General features: G+C 40.5%; 1 non-coding gene and 4 pseudogenes across 1 annotated transcript; all 5 read left to right on the top strand.

Annotated features, from left to right (window-relative positions):
• Nucleotides 1–1,375: 1,375 nt before the first annotated feature.
• On the top strand, nucleotides 1,376–3,180 carry LOC149516837 (18S ribosomal RNA; annotated as a pseudogene).
• Nucleotides 3,181–3,426: 246 nt separating this feature from the next.
• On the top strand, nucleotides 3,427–3,582 carry LOC149516836 (5.8S ribosomal RNA). Its single transcript, XR_016345414.1, has one exon. It is a non-coding gene; the product is annotated as a 5.8S ribosomal RNA (ribosomal RNA).
• Nucleotides 3,583–3,814: 232 nt separating this feature from the next.
• LOC149516835 (25S ribosomal RNA) lies at nucleotides 3,815–7,174 on the top strand (annotated as a pseudogene).
• An 8,286-nt stretch (nucleotides 7,175–15,460) lies between these two features.
• Nucleotides 15,461–16,754, top strand: LOC149516834 (18S ribosomal RNA; annotated as a pseudogene).
• Nucleotides 16,755–17,045: 291 nt separating this feature from the next.
• LOC149516833 (5.8S ribosomal RNA) lies at nucleotides 17,046–17,201 on the top strand (annotated as a pseudogene).
• The last annotated feature ends 151 nt before the right edge of the window (nucleotides 17,202–17,352 follow it).

The raw sequence follows: 17,352 nt of genomic DNA, 5'->3' as shown, positions 1-17,352 counted from the left end.
AGCTTTTGGAAGGCCTAAGGCATGGGCACTCTGTAAAAGAGCCTAGAACCTTTTGGACCTAGTGTGTCATAGAGTGTCTAGAGCTAGCTTCTTTTTAGAAACTTCCTAAGTAACCTTGATTGTGTTTAGGGGCCTTGAAACCCTTTAGAATGCAAATAAGAGCCATACACTTGTGTCTTTAGTGACCACATAAGCCATGGAGGCTCAAACATAAATAGGGGTGCCTTCTACCCTATAGGATCAACTCATGAGCCAGTGAACTTGTGAACCCATAAAGCTATTCAAGAACATTTATACATAAGCCATATTGTTCTAGAAATAGAAAAGATCTTGTGTTCTTTCACCAGTGCCTTCTTAATGTGCTATAGTGTTAGATTGTCTCTAAGGTCTGAATAGTCTTTGGTGAGTGGCATAATCACTCAACTTAGTTAAAGGCTAACTTAGGCATACATGAACGGTAGTCTCCTACCTAAAGCTATATGGTTGTAACGGTTAAGACTAAAGCCCATAACATAAGTAGAAGCTATGATCACGAGCTTGGTCTAGCCAAGTGTCCCAGGTATTTGGCATTCTCATGGTCCCTTCTTATCAACCATAAAAATGCCTTGGCCTACCCAAGCCCTTACATGTAGTCAATGCTATTACCCAAGACTCTAGGAACAAGTACTTCAATTAGGTAACTTTTTACTAGGGTGGTGATAGTAGAGTTTGTGTATATGGTCTCAGCCAGAGCAAACATTGGTAGAGTCATGCCGTTGTTGCTTGTTGGATGGCAGGGGTAGTTTCATGGCCCTTGCTTGTGTTTTTTCAACGCAAGCGATTGTGGCGTAGCCTCATATGTCATTTTCTTAACTCACTCATTGAGTAATCAATTGGGTGGGTTGTAGCTCGATGTGCATGGATGTTGCCACTTGTATGCAACGAGCTTATGAGTGGTGCTATGGTTATGTATGTTAGCAAGCTCTATGCTCGATGCATCAAACTATCGACACATCAACCTTTTCAATCTCCCCTATGTGGTCATCATACCATGGGGGCGTAATTAAGATCCTATGCTGCATACCTAAATTGATGGAAATTGGATGTCTTGCCATCTCTTATCCATCTTATGTCCTTATGGGTTACAGGTCAAACCTTAATCATGCCACATGTCCTAAGCATGCTACCCAAACCTCCATGGCCATATTGGTGCACTGGTGTTTGATCGGGCTCTCAAATGCATAATATTTTATGGGTGTAAGATCTCAGCCTTTATTCATCTAATGCTATGTATTTTAGTGCTTGACATGTATGACACTTGAGCTCCATGTTGGCTCTCTTCGCTACTCAGTCAGTGCATTTTGGTCCATGCAATTCAACTTTCTCGAAAGAATGCTACCTAGTTGATCCTAGTAGTAGTCATATGCTTGTCTCAAAGATTAAGCCATACATGTGTAAGTATGAACTAATTTAGATTATGAAATTGCAAATGGATTATTATATCAGTTATAGTTTGTTTAATGGTATCTATTACTTGGATAACTGTAGCAATTTTAGAGCTAATATATGCAACAAATAATAACTTATGGAAGGGATGCATTTATTAGATAAAAGGTTAATGTGAGCCTTACCCATTGCTCTGATGATTCTTGATAACTTGATAGATTGCATGGCCTTTGTGTCAATGATGCATCATTCAAATTTCTACCCTATAAATTTTTTATGGTAGGATAGTGACCTATTATGGTGGTGACGGGTGATAGAGAATTAGGGTTTGATTTCAAATAGAGAGCCTGAGAAATAGCTACGGCATTTAAGGAGGCAATAGGCATGCAAATTATTTAATCCTAACACAAGGAGGTAGTGACAATAAATAACAATACCAAGCTATATGAGTTAGGCAATTGGAATGAGCACAATCTAAACCCTTAACGAGGATCCATTAGAAGGCAAGTCTAGTGCCAGTAGCCACAGTAATTCTAACTCTAATAGCATATATTTAAGTTGTTGTTGTTAAAAAGCTCATAGGTAGAACTAGAGTTAGGTTATCTAGTCTACCTCATAGTGACCACCAGTCTACTTATCCCTATTACCGACGATGTGCTTCAAGCCTTAACTGGCCATGTCATTCTTTCAGCATTGTTACTTTAAAGATATTAGAGTGCTCTAAGCAAGCCTGCAATTGTATACATTAGCATGGGATAACATTATAGGATTTCAGTCATATTATGTTGGTCTTTGAGATCAGGGTAATGATCAAAAGGGATAGTCAAGGGCATTCGTATTTCATAGTCAAAGGTGAAATTCTTAGATTAATGAAAGATGACCAGCTATAAAAGCATTTACTAAGGCTATTTTCATTAATCAAGAATGAAAGTTAGGGGCTTGAAGATGATCAGTTATTGTTCTAGTCTTAACCATAAATGATGTTGACTAGGGATTGACGAAGGTTACTTTTAGGACTTCACTAGCATCTTAGGAGAAATCAAAGTCTATGGTTCCAAGGGGAGTAAAGTCATAAGGCTAAAACTTAAAGGGTTTGAAGGAAGGGCATCACTAGTAGTGGAAAATGTGGCTTAATTTGACTCAATATGGAGAAACTTAATAGGTCTAAACATAGTAAAGATTGATAGAATGAAAGCTCTTTCTTGATTCTATGGGTGGTGGTACACGGTCATTCTTAGTTGGTGGAGCGATTTAACTGGTTAAATCCATTAACGAATAAGACCTCAACCTGCTAAATAGCTATGTAGAGGTGATCCTTCATGGCTAGCTTCTTAGATGGACTATGGCTGTTTAGGCCAAGAAAGCTTGAGACAATAACAAGTTTATAATGCCCTTAGATGTTTTGGGCCACACACACGCTACATTGATGTATTCAATGAGTTTATAGCCTGGGCTAATAGGCTTGGGTAATCTTTGAAATTTTATCATGATAGGGATAGATAATTACAATTATTGGTCTTCAACAAGGAATTCCTAGTAAGTGTAAGTCATTAGCTTACGTTAACTATGTCCTTGCCCATTGTACACACCACTCATCACTCCTATTAATTGAATGGTCTAATGAAGTGTTCAAATCATGGTGATGTGAATGGTTCACTACCCATGATATCATGAGAAGTCCATTGAACCTTATCATTTAAAGGAAAAAGAAGTCATAACAAGGTTTCCATAGGTGAACCTACAAAATAATAATTGTCAAACTTGCTCAACAAATGGCCCATGAATGCATTAATGAAACATCGAGGGAGTGAGGGTGCCTCTATGCCTTGAGCCCCCTTTTGATCTTAGGTGGGCATGACAGTCACTTCATTAAACCTTTCAGGCAAGTGAAATGATCAGTATCACCACCCACGACCAAATAATGAACCCCTAGCATGAATCATGCCAAGTGGTGCATGTACAGGTGGCATCGTGACTCTTTTTGTCATGAAAAACCAAAATGACTCTCAACAACAGATATCTTGGTTCTCACATTGATGAAGAATGTAGTAAAATGTGATACTTGGTGTGAATTGTAAAATCCCGTGAACCATTAAGTCTTTGAATGCAAGTTACGCCCCAAGCCATTAGGTCGAGGGCACGCCTATCAGAGTGTCATGCGCTATCACTCCTTCTAATATACCACCCATTAGGCTCTAGTGAAGGGGGTGAAAGATGGCCTTCCATGATCTTATTAGCCATGGTTGGCCCAAAAGTGAGTCCCTAACAATGATAGCACCATGACCATTAGTGGTAAAGCTTCTAGCATGCCTCACCTTCGGTGATGCATGCTCATTGTCCATCTGAACCCCATCAAACCCCTTGTATTGCTTGGTTGATGCTTTTTATGTGACTCTAGGTCAAGTGGGATTACCAGCTGAGTTTAAGCATATCAATAAGTCAAGGAAAAGAAACTTACTAGGATTCTCCTAGTAATGACAAATGAACCAAGAATAGCCCAGCTTGAGAATTGGGTGCCCTTGACATCTGAATTGTAGTCTAGAAAAGCATTTTCAGTGATGAACTAGGCCTAAATGCCCTAGAAATAGGTGCCAGAGTAGGTGAGGGCCTCGTTATTCCTAGACCCTGTAGCACCATAAGGCATTGTTTACAATTTGGGTTGTTTGGGAATACAACACCTAATCGAGGGATAAATTTTATCCAAGGCTGAATACGAGTGAGAGACCAATACTGAACAAGTACTATGAGGGAAAGATAAAAATGACTTTGGAAAGGAGTTAAAGAGTGCTTGAAATTGTTATGAGGGAAGCATATGGGGGCTGGCGCTGTGCCCTTATTAGATGTGAAACTGTAAAAGTTGATTCGTTAATCAATGCAAAAGTGAACTGACGCTAGTCATAATGGTTGCCTAAGCTTAGGCTTTTGATATGCCTATAGAGACATCATCATTGCAATCTTAGAATGTAGCATGTGTCATCTCTGCATGCCTTAGCATCGACGTGCTCTCAACGTCGACCTATGAACTCCCTATTTGACCCATCTTGAAAGACAAACCAAAAGGTCTGACAAGTGTACGAGTTAATGGGCTAGAAAACCCATAAGGTGCAAAGAAGCTAATTGGTAGGATCCCTCATAGGTGTACTATTGGCCAGCCTTGATCTTCTGAGAAGGGTGTGACCATGCCTATTGGGACCCAAAAGATGGTGAACCATGCCTGACCAAGGCAAAGCTAGAGGAAACTCTGGTGGAGTCCCATAGTGATAATGATGTGCAAATCATTCATTTGACTTGGGTATAAGGGTGAAAGACTAACTAAAGCATCTACTACTAGTTCCTTCTAAAGTTTCCCTTAGGATAGCTGGAGCCTTTAACGAATTCTATATGATAAAGCCAATGATTAGAGGCATTGAGGGCACAATGCCGTTAACCTATTCTCAAACTTTAAATACGTAGGATGGCATAGCTGCTTCATTAAGCCACACCATGGAATCGAGAGCTCCAAGTAGGCCATTTTTGGTAAGCAAAACTAGCGATGTGGGATGAACTAAAAGCTAGGTTATGATGCACAACTGTGCACTAACCTAAAACCCATAAAAGTGTGTTGGTTGATTAAGATAGCAAGATAGTGGTCATGGAAGTTAAAATCAGCTAAAGAGTATGTAACAACTCGCTGAGTCAACTAGCCCAAAAAATGGATAGCCCTTGAGTATATAACCTACATCTAACTGTCAAGGCAAGGGCCAAGCCACAATGAGTAAGAGGGTATGGCAATCATCACAAAACATGGGACATGAGCCCAAGCTAAGCTGCCATCAGTGCAAATCTTGGTGGTAGTAGCAAATATTGAAATGAAAACTTTGAAGGCCAAAGAGGAGAAAGGTTCCATGTGAATGGTATTTGCGCAAAGGTCAATCAATCCTCAAAGATGAGGGAAGCTAATCTGGCAACGTGATAATAAAAAGAGAATCAAGTTAAAATTCTTAAACTAGGACAGACGGCTAACGTTAACGTTAGAGAATCTAGAGATGCTAATGGAGGCCTTAAAAAGAGTTATCTTTTCTATTTAATAGCTTGACCACCTTGGAAACTGCTTAGAAAGAGGTAGGGTCCAGTGGTTAGAAGAGCACCACACATCACATGTTGTTCGATGCACTCCTAATGGCCTTTGAAAATCTAGAGGACCAAGTGCATCTGTGACCATTCATCCTCATAACTGCATCAAGTCTCTGAGGTTAATAACCTCTAGTCAATGGAATAATATAGGCAAAAGAAGTTGGCAAAATGGATTTATAACCTCAAGAAAAGGATTGGTTTTGAGGGCTAGGCACAGGGTACCAGTCTTGAACTTGTGGCTATCAGTGCATTGTTCAAGCTATTCTCACAGTGAGAATGGGTCACCATATGCCATCCAAGGGACAAACTAGGAATAAATCCCTTGAAGACCTTCATTGGGCAATGAACGGTTGATTAAGAACTAGTAAAAACAACGGGAATCCAACTATTTAATTAAAACAAAGCATTCTAATGGTCCCTGTAGATGCTCATGCAAAGTGATTTTTTGCCTAATGCTCTAAATGTCAAAGTGAAGAAAATCAACCCATCATGGTTAAATAGCAAAAGTAACTATGACTCTCTTAAGTTAGCTAAATGCCTCGTCATCTAATTAGTGACACACATCAATGGATTAACGGGATTCCTACTTTCCCTACCTACTAACTAGCAAAACCATAGCTAATAGGAATAGGCTTGGTAGAATCAGTGGGGAAAGAAGACCCTATTAACTTAACTCTAGTCTGACTTTGTGAAATGACTTGAGAGGTGTAGGATAAGTGGAAGCCTTAGGGAAAAATTGAAATACCATTACTTTTAACGTTATTTTAATTATTTTGTGAATCAGAGGTGGGGCATGACCCTTTCTTTTTTACCCAAGGCCAGCTTCGATTAGTCAATCAAGGTAGAAGACATTATCAGGTGAGAAGTTTGGCTGTGGTAGCATATCTATTAAAAGATAACACAAATGTCCTAAGATGAGTTTAATAAGAAAAAAAATCTCATATGGAGCAAAAGCGTAAAAGCTCATTTCATTTTGATTTCTATTACAAATACAAACTGTGAAAGTATGGCCTATTGATCCTTTAGATTGCTAGAATTTGAAGCTAGAGGTGTTAGAAAAGTTACCACATGAATAATTGGCTTAGGTAACCAAGCTTTCATAGCGACATTACTTTTTGATCCTTTGATGTTGGCTTTTCCTATCATTATGAAGCATAATTCACCAAGTGTTGGATTTTTCACCCACCAATAGGGAATGTGAGTTAGGTTTAGACTATCATAAGACAAGTTAGTTTTACCCTACTGACGGCAGTATTGCAATATTAATTCAACCAAGTATGAGAGGAACCATTGATTTGCATAATTAATCATCAAATTTGGTTGAAAAGCCAGTGGCACGAAGCTACATGTGCTAGATTATAACTGAATGCCTCTAAGTCTAAATCCAAGCTAGAAGTGATACATATGCTTGTTGCCTAATTGTCAACCTACAGGCCCATGGCCCCCAAGGGCGCATGTCATAGGTGTAACCTCTAAGGCAGACGAGCCACATAGGCCTCTTTGGAGCTTAATTCCCATTAAGCTATAGGTGAAATCCTTTATAAATGACTTCAATATGTGATAGGGTATTATAAGTGGCAAAGTGGACTTGCTGCCATGATCCACTAAGATTCAGCCCTTTGTTGTTTTGATTCGTCCCTCCCCTTCTAACCACTGAAGTCATCTTACTTCATTTTTTGACATTGCACCCTTCTGGGGTTAGGGATGAATGGTGTTCTCCATTGCAATTGATATGGCTAGGGGATGACATCCTTCCCTTCAGCACCAAAGCAAATGTCAACTAAATGCCCTTGGCATTTGTTATATGGATAGGCTCCCCCTTGGTGTAAGCATTTGCCTTAAACTAAAATGGCACACGTTGGCCCCTGGATTGGTTTTGCCAACACACCAGTGACAAAACTTGGCCCTTGATTCATGTAGGCAATTGCATCCAACACCATTAGTAAATGCTAGCCCTTGTTACCTCAAACACCATCAACAATTGTTGGCCCATTGGTTTGGAATGTTGCCTCAGACACCATTTCCAGATGATAACACTTGGTTCAAGTGCTTGCCTTAACCATCATTGGCACAAATAGGCCTTTATTGTGGGTTCTTACCTTAGACACCTATTTGGAAGATGCTGGCATTTGGGGTAGTTTGTTGCTTCGAACACCTTTTTGGTAGATGCTAGCACTTGGTATGGCATGTATACCATAACCCTTCCACACAAGGCACTTGTTTACCTTTTGATTGTCATTGGCACGAAATGACAGTTGGTGCATATGTCATAGGCTCCAGTCTTAAGCCAAACTTCATGCAGCCTTAGATAAGGAATTGACTCTTTTTACCTAAGTTAGCCTATAAAACTCAAGTGCTCTACATAATTTCAGCTTATCAAATATTATGTTATAGTACTGGGCCTTTTAGAAGCCCATAAATCTGATCATCCCAAGACTATGTTTAGAAGTGCTTACATCTAGGTTTAACCATGTACCTATACCTTGATCATTAATGCCTGCACCTAGGTCTGACTGTGTGCCTGTGCATCACTTACTAGTGCCCACACCTAGGCTTGGCTTAATTTTGCCAGACCTAAACACCTTGCTCAAGTCTCTAGAGTCTTGATCACTACCCATACCACTATTCTGGGATACTTCCTTATGACTTGGGCCTCTAGTAGGCCTTAAGGCCTAGTCTTCTAGCAATCAGACCCTTTCCCACTAGAACTAAAACTACCTTTCAACTAAAAAAAAACCCCTAGGCTTGGACCAACTTGTAGACCATGACACATGCATATGCCTCAACCACCATTGAGACATGTTGGCCCTCGATCTTTGCACATGCTTTGACCGCCATTAGCACATGTTGGCCCATTGTGTAGGCATGTCCCTTTAACACCATTCGTATATATTGGGTTGTGCATCAAGCATGGGTATCCTAGGCCCAGGCTACGCACCATATACACCATGATCAAGTAGTAGGTGGGTTCAAGCACATCTTTATATTTTTGTCATGCCAATGCCATTTTTATGGCTTGTAAATTCATATAACGCTCACCAGCACCTGTACCTAGGCTTAGCTTAATTCTGCCAAACCTAAATATCATGCTTAAGCTACTGGAGTCAACACTGCTTGTACCACTATTTTGGGCTAGTTCCCTATGAATTGGACCTCCAATACTCCTTAAGGCTTGGTCCCACTGGCTATCAAATTCTATCCCACTAGAATTAGAGTTGCTCATTAACTTGAAGAGAACCCTCAGCCCAAACCAACTTATGGACTAAGACACAAGCACATACCTTGACCATTATCAGGACATGTTGGCCCTTGGTCTCAGCACATGCTTCAACCACCATTGACACATGCTAGCCCTTTGTGTGAGTAGTTCCTTTGAACACCATTGACACTTGCTAGGCCATACACCATGCATTGGTATCCTGTGCTCGAGATATGCACAATGCACACCATGATTGGTTAGTAGGTGGGTTTAGGTAAATCTTTAAATTTTTGTCATGCAAATGCCATTTTTACGATCTGATAATTCACATAAGGGCTCACCAACCTCCGTACCTGGGCCTAGCTCAATTTTACTGAACTTGAATGCTATGCATGAGCCTCTAGTGTCTTGATCACTACTCGTACCACTATTTTGGGCTAATTCCTTTGACTTGGGCCTTTAGAAAGCCTCAAGGTCTCCCAGCATTTAAACCCTTTTTCTTTATAACTGGAATTGCTACTCGACTGGGAGAGAGCCCTTGGTCTAGACCAATTTACTGACCATGACACATGCACATGCCTCTACAGCCATTAGGACATGTTAACCCTTGGTCTTGGCACATGTTTCGACCACCATTAGCACATGTTGGCCTTTTATGCAGGCAATTCCCTTGAACACTAACGATAAATGCTAGGCCGTGCACCAAGCATGGGTATCTTAGGCCCAAGTCACTCATTATGTGTACCACGATTGGGCAATAGGTGGGTTCAGGTACATCTTTATATTTTTCCCATGCTTTTGCCATTTTTATGTCTTGTAAATTCATATAACACTCACCAGCACTAGCACCTAGGCCTGGCTTAATTTTATTAAACCTAAACACTAGACCTGAGCCTTTAGAGTCATTATCACTGCCCATACCCCTATTCTAGGCTAGTTCCCTATGACCTAGACCTCCAGTATGCCTCAAGGCCTAGTCCTTCTAGCTGATAGACCCTATTCTACTAGAACTAGAATTGCTACTTGACTCAAAGAGAACCTCTTATCTTGGTCTAGTTTGATTACCATTACACATGTACATCTCAAGGCCTAGTCCTTCTGGCTGATAGACCCTATCCTACTAGAACTAGAATTGCTACTTGACTAAAAAAGAACCTCTTATCTTGGTCTAGCTTGATTACCATTACACATGTACATGCTTTAACCACCATCGGGACATGTTGGCCTATGGTCTTAGCACTTGCTTTGACCACCATTGGCCCTTGGTATAGGGAGTTTCCTTAAACAACATTGGCACATGCTAGGCCATGCACCATGCATGGGTATCTTAGGGCCAAGCCATGCACCATATGCACCACCACCGAGCAATAGGTGGGCTTAGGCACATCTTCATATTTCTTCCCTACCAATGCCATTTTTATGGCTTGTAAATTCATAAAACAGTCTCCTAAGCCTTCATGTGAAGTTTCATGGCAAGATTTTTGGAATTTTTCATGGTTTGGGATTGTTTGAAAATTTTTTATAAGTTTTTGGCTCCAAATTTGGTATACATGATCCTTGTATTTTTGTTGGCATCCATAAAAAAAATTTAGCTAAAAAATCAAAGTGTAGAAGATTTTGTGGCCATTTGAAAAAATTATCCCCATTTCAACACTTGAATGCTTGCTAGCTACAAACCTATAAAAGCTCTTATGCTCTTTAAAGAGGTGTGAGATGTTGAGGTTCCTTAGGGGATAGGGAGCCAATATAAAGGCTAAAAACTAGCACCCATCACACATCATGTAAGCATAACCCTTGGCCCTTTTCCCTCAATCATCAGAACTCTTAATGCCATTAATTAGGCTCTCTGATGATGGTGCCTTGGGCAAAAAATATACAGCACCAGCACATGCTTGAGCCAAACATGTGCACCGAGTCTCAGAATTGAACTTTGACTAAGGCCTCGACCATTATTGGCATAAGCTAACGCATGGTACAGGCACATGCTTATGCATAGTGAAAGCACATGCCTCAACCATCATTAGCGTAAGCTAGCCTTTGGTATGGGCACCTACCTTGCCACCATAGCACTAGCTAGCCTTTGGTATAGACACTTACCTTGACCACCATTGGTGCATGCTGGCCTTTGGTGATAGCACATACCTTGATCAACATTGACACAATTTAGACCTAGTATAGATGTCATAGTTGTGGGAAGGACTAGGCCTAGTGGTTTTTGCTAAGATAGGGAGCGATTCTAAGGCAATAAGACCAAGTCAAAATGCAAGAAAGACTAAGCCTAGAGGTGTATTAAAGGTCCTGAAGGTAGGACCATGACTCAAAATGGATGCATATGAGCTAAAATGAGCTTAAAAAGCTTAAGCTAAGAGATCCAATTCGACAACTTTCAGATAGACCCAACCGTAAGCCTAGGGAAGGGCCCTATGTGGGCATTATTGAAGAAGGAGTCCAAGTTAGTTCAAACTCCTTTCTAATAGAGTCCATGTAAAATTAGAACTCTCTAGTGTAATCCTATTGCAATGTCTTATATATATTGGACTTTTTGTGAGCCCTAGTATAAGAGCTATGTCAGCCATTAATTCAAGGGTGCCTTAACTATAAATAAGAGGTGCCTCCACCCTTGTTGTACATATACCATGACTTGAGTAATACAAGTTTACTCATGTCTATCTCTATTGTTCTTTTTGGCTTTTCATCAAATAGTTTATGTGTAGCCTTGTCTAGCAGTAGCTTGGGGTAGCTAGACCTGGTGGTTTGAGTGTCTATGCACTAGTCTAGTTGAAGGCTTATCTGAGATGTTAGATGAGTCCATTTCTAGGTCATAGAGTTGTATGAGTAAGATTATGAGTCTTAAGCTATGACATATGGTATCAGAGCAAGTTTGAAGCTAGTTCAAAGTTAACAAAAATAGGTCTAAAAAAGGTGATCAGTGTCAGATGCTACTGGAACCAGAATAAGCCTTAAGAGAGGTTTGAACATGTTGGTGCAGGCATTCAATTATGTGGTGTGGGCATCTTAGGTTATTTCTATGCTCCTGTACCATTAATACACCCCTTAGTGCATAAGATACAAGCATGCAGAAGTGCAAGCTAGTTGTTTAGCAAAATACTATTATGGTGCTATAAAAGTGCTAGGCATGTTGAGCAGGCATACAAACTGGTGCTTAACTAAGAGTGCAGGGTATGCTGAGCTAGTGTGCATATTAGTGTCTAATATAGGGTGTGCTATGCAAGTGTATGACTGGTGCCTAGTGCAAGGCATGCTGAGCTAGTGTGTAGATTGGTGCCTAATAAAGGGTATGTTATACAGGTGTACAACTGGTGCTTGATTGGAAGGGTTAGAAGTGTAAAGCCAATGTGTAGATTTGTGCTTAAAGGTGTGTATGCTAGTGTTTAGTGTCGATAGATAGGTGTACTATTTCATTAAGACCAAGACTGGCTCATTGAAGTGTGAAAAAGGTTGAGGTAATCATTTTGTTTTTGTGCATTCGTGATTGATAGTGTGTTTTTAGGCTGTGGCATGGCTAGGGAAAGCTAGACCAAAGGCCAGACCAAGGGTTTTGATGAGTGCTCACTTACAAACAAATGAAGGGAGGCTGATCGAGAGACATGGTGATATCTCTAGACACCTGATTGTAGAAGTACGAGGTGACCATTGCTGAATTGAGGGATAGGTTTGAGGATGGGGAAGGATATTTGAATAAGGCATTAGAGGTGCTCACATAATGAAAAAAGGCTTTGGATGTTACAGTGTCAACCTTGCAAGAGAGCTGATGAGGCTCAAGCTTGATCACAATGCATCGAGTTTCCATAGTTGTTGATGTGGGCTTAGAACCTAGGGTGGTGGCACCTAAGCATTTCTTAGATGGTCGAAACCCAAGGTTAAAGATTATGCTACAATAGAGTGGCACACAGGAGTTGAATCGGGCCAATGTTGTCACAGAATTGAAGACTTAGGTTAAGTGCACTAAGTCTCCAAGACCTAAAGGAAAAGTCCAGAGTGAGGGAGACATTGGTGTGTGTTCCTCAGGGAAGAAAGGGGCTATAAAAAAGCCCAAAGTTTATAAGGCTAACAAAGATACTAGCAATGGCATAGAGATGAAGCCCTTCAGTTGTTTTTTGTGTGGTGGTCTACATGGGTCAAGTAGTGCTCAAGGTGTGCAAGGCTTTCAACCATTATCCGAGCAAAGAGACTATCTGTAGGCAAGAGTAGTAGTGAGGATTAGCACAAGGAAAAACCTAAGGTGATGTAGCTTAGTGCTTTTTAATTCTATAGAGAGGGGGGAACCTCTCTATGAAATGAGAGAAAAATGGCAATCGAGTGCCATAGCATGAGTCTAGAGTTATAGCAAGATCCTTCTAAAAAGAGTATGTAGCAGACAATTCAAAGGAAGTAGAAGAAACATTAGGCATGCAGGCAAAAAAGACCAGTGCAACATAGGGCTGATAGTACTCGAGCTAACAACTAGTAGCATACTTGTTTGGGTATGGGACCAAAGCATGAGAAATCTGATTTAAGAGGTAAAAAATGAAGCTAATGTGCACAAGAGCATACAATCTAGGTGTAGCATCCTTTTTGTAATAAAGGCATTGCTAGAATGAATGGGGGATAATAACAAGGTCTGCGGGAAAGACTAGGCCCAATGGTTCTCACTAAGACATGAAATGGTTCAAAGGCAATCGAGACCAAGTCAAAATGCAATGAAGACCTAGCCTAGAGGCATAATGGAGTTCCTAAGGGCAAGACCATGACAAAGAATGGGTGCATTGGAGTTGAAATAAGCTTAGGGAGTTTAGGCCAAGGGATCTAGTTTAGCAACTTTTAGATAAACCCAGGCATGGGTGTGAAAGTAAGCCTAGGCATGGGTAGAGCTAAACCAGGCATGGGCCCAGAGAAGGGTCTTATGTAGGCACTATTGAAGAATGAGTGCAAGCTGGTTTAAACTACTTTTTAATAGAGTCCATGCAAAATTAGAACTCTCTAATGTAATCCTATTGTAATGTCTTATATATATTAGACTTTTTATAAGCCCTAAGATAAGAACTACATCAACCGTTGATTTAAAGGGATGTTAGCTATAAATTGGAGGTGTCCCACCCTCATTGTAGACACACCACAAGTTGAGTAATAAAGTTTACTCTTGCCTATCTCTATTGTTCTCTTTAGCTTTCCATCAAATAGTTTATGTGTAGTGTTGTCTAACAGTAGATTGGGTGGTTGACCTTGGTGGTTTGAGTGTCCTTACATTGATCTAATTGAAGGCTAATCTAGGATGCCAGTTGGGTCCATTCATAGGTCCTAGAGCTACATGAGTCAAATTATAAGTCTCAGCCTATGACACAAGCACATGCCTCGATCAACATCGATAAAAGATGGCCCTTGGTGCAGGGCAGTTACCTTGAACACCATTGGCACATGTTGGCCCTTGCTATGGGTACTTGCCTTGAATGCCATTAACACATGTTGGGCCTTGGTGCAGACACATGTCTTGACTACCATCGGCACCAGCAAACCTTTGGTGCAGGATATGCCAATTCGAAAAAAGTATCCCCATTACAAACACTTTAATGTCTACAGCTAGCATACCTGTAAAATGTCTCATGCTCTTTAGGGCGTAGTTGTATCAGCCTTTTTCTCCCCCTATAGGGGAAGTAGGTATGAGTGATGTGCCTATTATTGCATACATCCATGACAACATCTCTAGAGTACAATCCAAGTTGTGCATGGCATTTATCCATGTTGTTCAACAATTGGTTGCTTTCATGACCTGCAGGAACCCATGGCCTCAATCAGTTGGTGTGCATGTGGAAAAGAGCTTAGCTATACTGAGGTCAAGCCTATGCCTGTGGCTAATGCTGGCCCAGACCCCATACCAAGTCTCTAAATTAGGTAATGGCTCCCTAAGATGGTACAAGTAGAAGCTATGATTGTGGACTAGGTTCGATCAAGTCTTTCAGGTATTTGGCAATCTCAGGGTCCTATCTCATCGACCATAAAAATGCCTTGGCCTAGCCAAGCGTATGCTTGCAGTCGATGCCACCTAAGACCATAGGAACAAGTCCCTAAATCAAGCAACATCCATTTGGGATGGTGATAGTGGAGTTAGTGTGTGTGGTCTTGTCCAGACTATGCACTGGTGGTGTCATGTTGTTGTTGCATGTTGGATAATAGGGGTAGTTTCATGGCTCTTGCTTATGTTTTTTCCATACTAAGTGGTTTGTGGCATGGCCTTATATTTCATTTCCTCCACTCACTCATCGAGTAATCAATCGAGTGGTTTATAGACCGATGTGCGTGGATGTTACCACTTATCTGTAATGGGCATATGAGTGGTTCTATGGTTGTGTGTGTTAACAAGCTCCATGCTTGATGCATCGAACTATCAACCTATCATCCTCTTCAATCTCCCTTTCATATGGTCATCATACCTTTGGGGTCTAATCGGGATCTTATGCTACATACCCAAATCAATGAAAATTGAATGTCTTGCCATCCCTCATCCATCTTGTGTCCTTAAGGGCTATTGGTCGCATTAGTGCACTAGTGTTTGATCATGCTCTTGGATGTAGAACATTTTATGGATGCAAGCTTTCGGCCCTTATTCATTCAATGCTATGCATTTTACGTGCTTAACATGAATGGTGCTTGTGATTTGTGTTGGCTCTCACTGCAACTCAGTTGGTGCATTGAGGCCCAAGTAGTGCTAACATCCCAAAAGAATGCTACTTGGTTGATCCTACCAATAGTCATATGCTTGTCTCAAAGATTAAGCCATGCATGTGTAATTATGAACTAATTTAGATTGTGAAACTGTGAATGGCTCATTAAATCAGTTATAGTTTGTTTGATGGTATCTACTACTCGGATAACCATAGTAATTTTAGAGTTAATACGTGTAACAAACCTTGACTTTTGGAAAGGATGCATTTATTAGATAAAAGGTCAATGTTGGCTTTGCTCATTTCTCTAATGATTCATGATAACTTGATGGATAGCACAGGCTTTATGTCAGTGACACATCATTTAAATTTTTGCCTATCAACTTTCAATGGCAAGATAGTGGCCTACTATGGTGGTGATGGGTGACAAAGAATTAGGGTTTGATTTTAGAGAGGAAGCCTAAGAAATGGCTACCACATCCAAGGAAGGCAGTAGGTGCGCAAATTACCCAATTTTGACATAAGGAGGTAGTGACCATAAATAACAATTATGGGCTCTATAAGTTTGGTAATTCGAATGAGTACAATCTAAATCCCTTAATGAAGATCCATTAGAGGGCATGTTTGGTGCCAATAGCTATGGTAATTCCAGCTCCAATAGTATATATTTAAGTTGTTGCAATTAGAAAACTTGTAGTTGGAACTAGGGTTAGGTCATCTGGTTTACCTCATGGTAAGCACCTATCTTCTCATCCATACTACCGATGATATGCTCCTTGCCTTAATTAGCCTTGTTGTTCTTTAGCATTGTTACTTAAAGGATTTAGAGTGCTCAAAGCAAGCCTATGCTTGTATACATTAGCATGGGATAACATCATTGGATTTTAGTCCTATTGTGTTGGCTTTCAAGATTTGAGTGATGATTAATAGGGATAGTCGAGGGCATTCATATTTCATAGTTACAGGTGAAATTCTTTAATTTATGAAAAATGAACAACTATGAAAGCATTTGCCAAGGATGTTTTCATTAATTAAGAGTGAAAGTCGGTGGCTTGAAGATGATCAGATACCATCCTAGTCTCAATCATCATGATAGGGATATATCATTGCAATTATTGCTCTTCATTCAGGAAATTCTAGTAAGTGCAAGTCATCAGCTCACATTGACTACATTCCTACCCTTTCTACACAGTGCTTGTCGCTCCTACCAATTGAAAGGTCTAATGAAGTGTTCGGATTACCATGATGTGGATGGTTCACTACCCAAGACATCTTAAGAAGTCCATTGAATCTTATCATTTAGAGAAAGGAAAAGTCGTAATGAGATTTTTGTAGGTGAAATTATAGAAAGATCATTGTCAAAACCTACTCAACGAATGACTTGTAATTGCATTAACAAAACACTGAGGGGATGCTGGTGCCTTTATGCCGAGAGACCCTTCCAGCCTAGGGTAGGTGTGACAGTCGCTTTGTTCCACCTTTAAGGTGAGTGAAACAATCAATATTACCACCTGTGGCTAAATAATGAACCCCTAGCGTGAATCACACCAAGGAACTGGAATGAAAAAGCATGCATATACTGTATCCATCCTATATGCAATGCGTGCATGGGTGGCATCGTGACTCTCTTTGTCATGAAAAACCAAAACAACTATCAGCAACAAATATCTTAACTCTCGCATTGATGAAAAACATAGCAAAATGCAATACTGTGTGTGAATTGTAGAATCCCATAAACCATCGAGTCTTTGAATGCAAGTTGCACACCAAGCCATTAGGTTGAGTGCACACTTGCCTTGGTGTCATCCACCATCGCCCTATCCAACCCCCTACCCATCAGGCTCTTGGTGAGGGGGTGGAAGATGGCCTCTCATGATCTCATCGATCATGGTTGGCCCTTTTCAATAATGACATCACCATGACCATCAGCGGTAAAGCTCCTAGCATGCCTAGTCT

Source organism: Durio zibethinus, chromosome 9 (genome assembly GCF_047325235.1).
Source record: "Durio zibethinus cultivar Kanyao isolate XHJ-2024 chromosome 9, ASM4732523v1, whole genome shotgun sequence".
Lineage (NCBI taxonomy): Eukaryota > Viridiplantae > Streptophyta > Magnoliopsida > Malvales > Malvaceae > Durio > Durio zibethinus.
The sequence above is the reverse complement of the archived record's forward strand: the minus strand, read 5'-3'. Positions and strand labels throughout refer to the sequence as shown.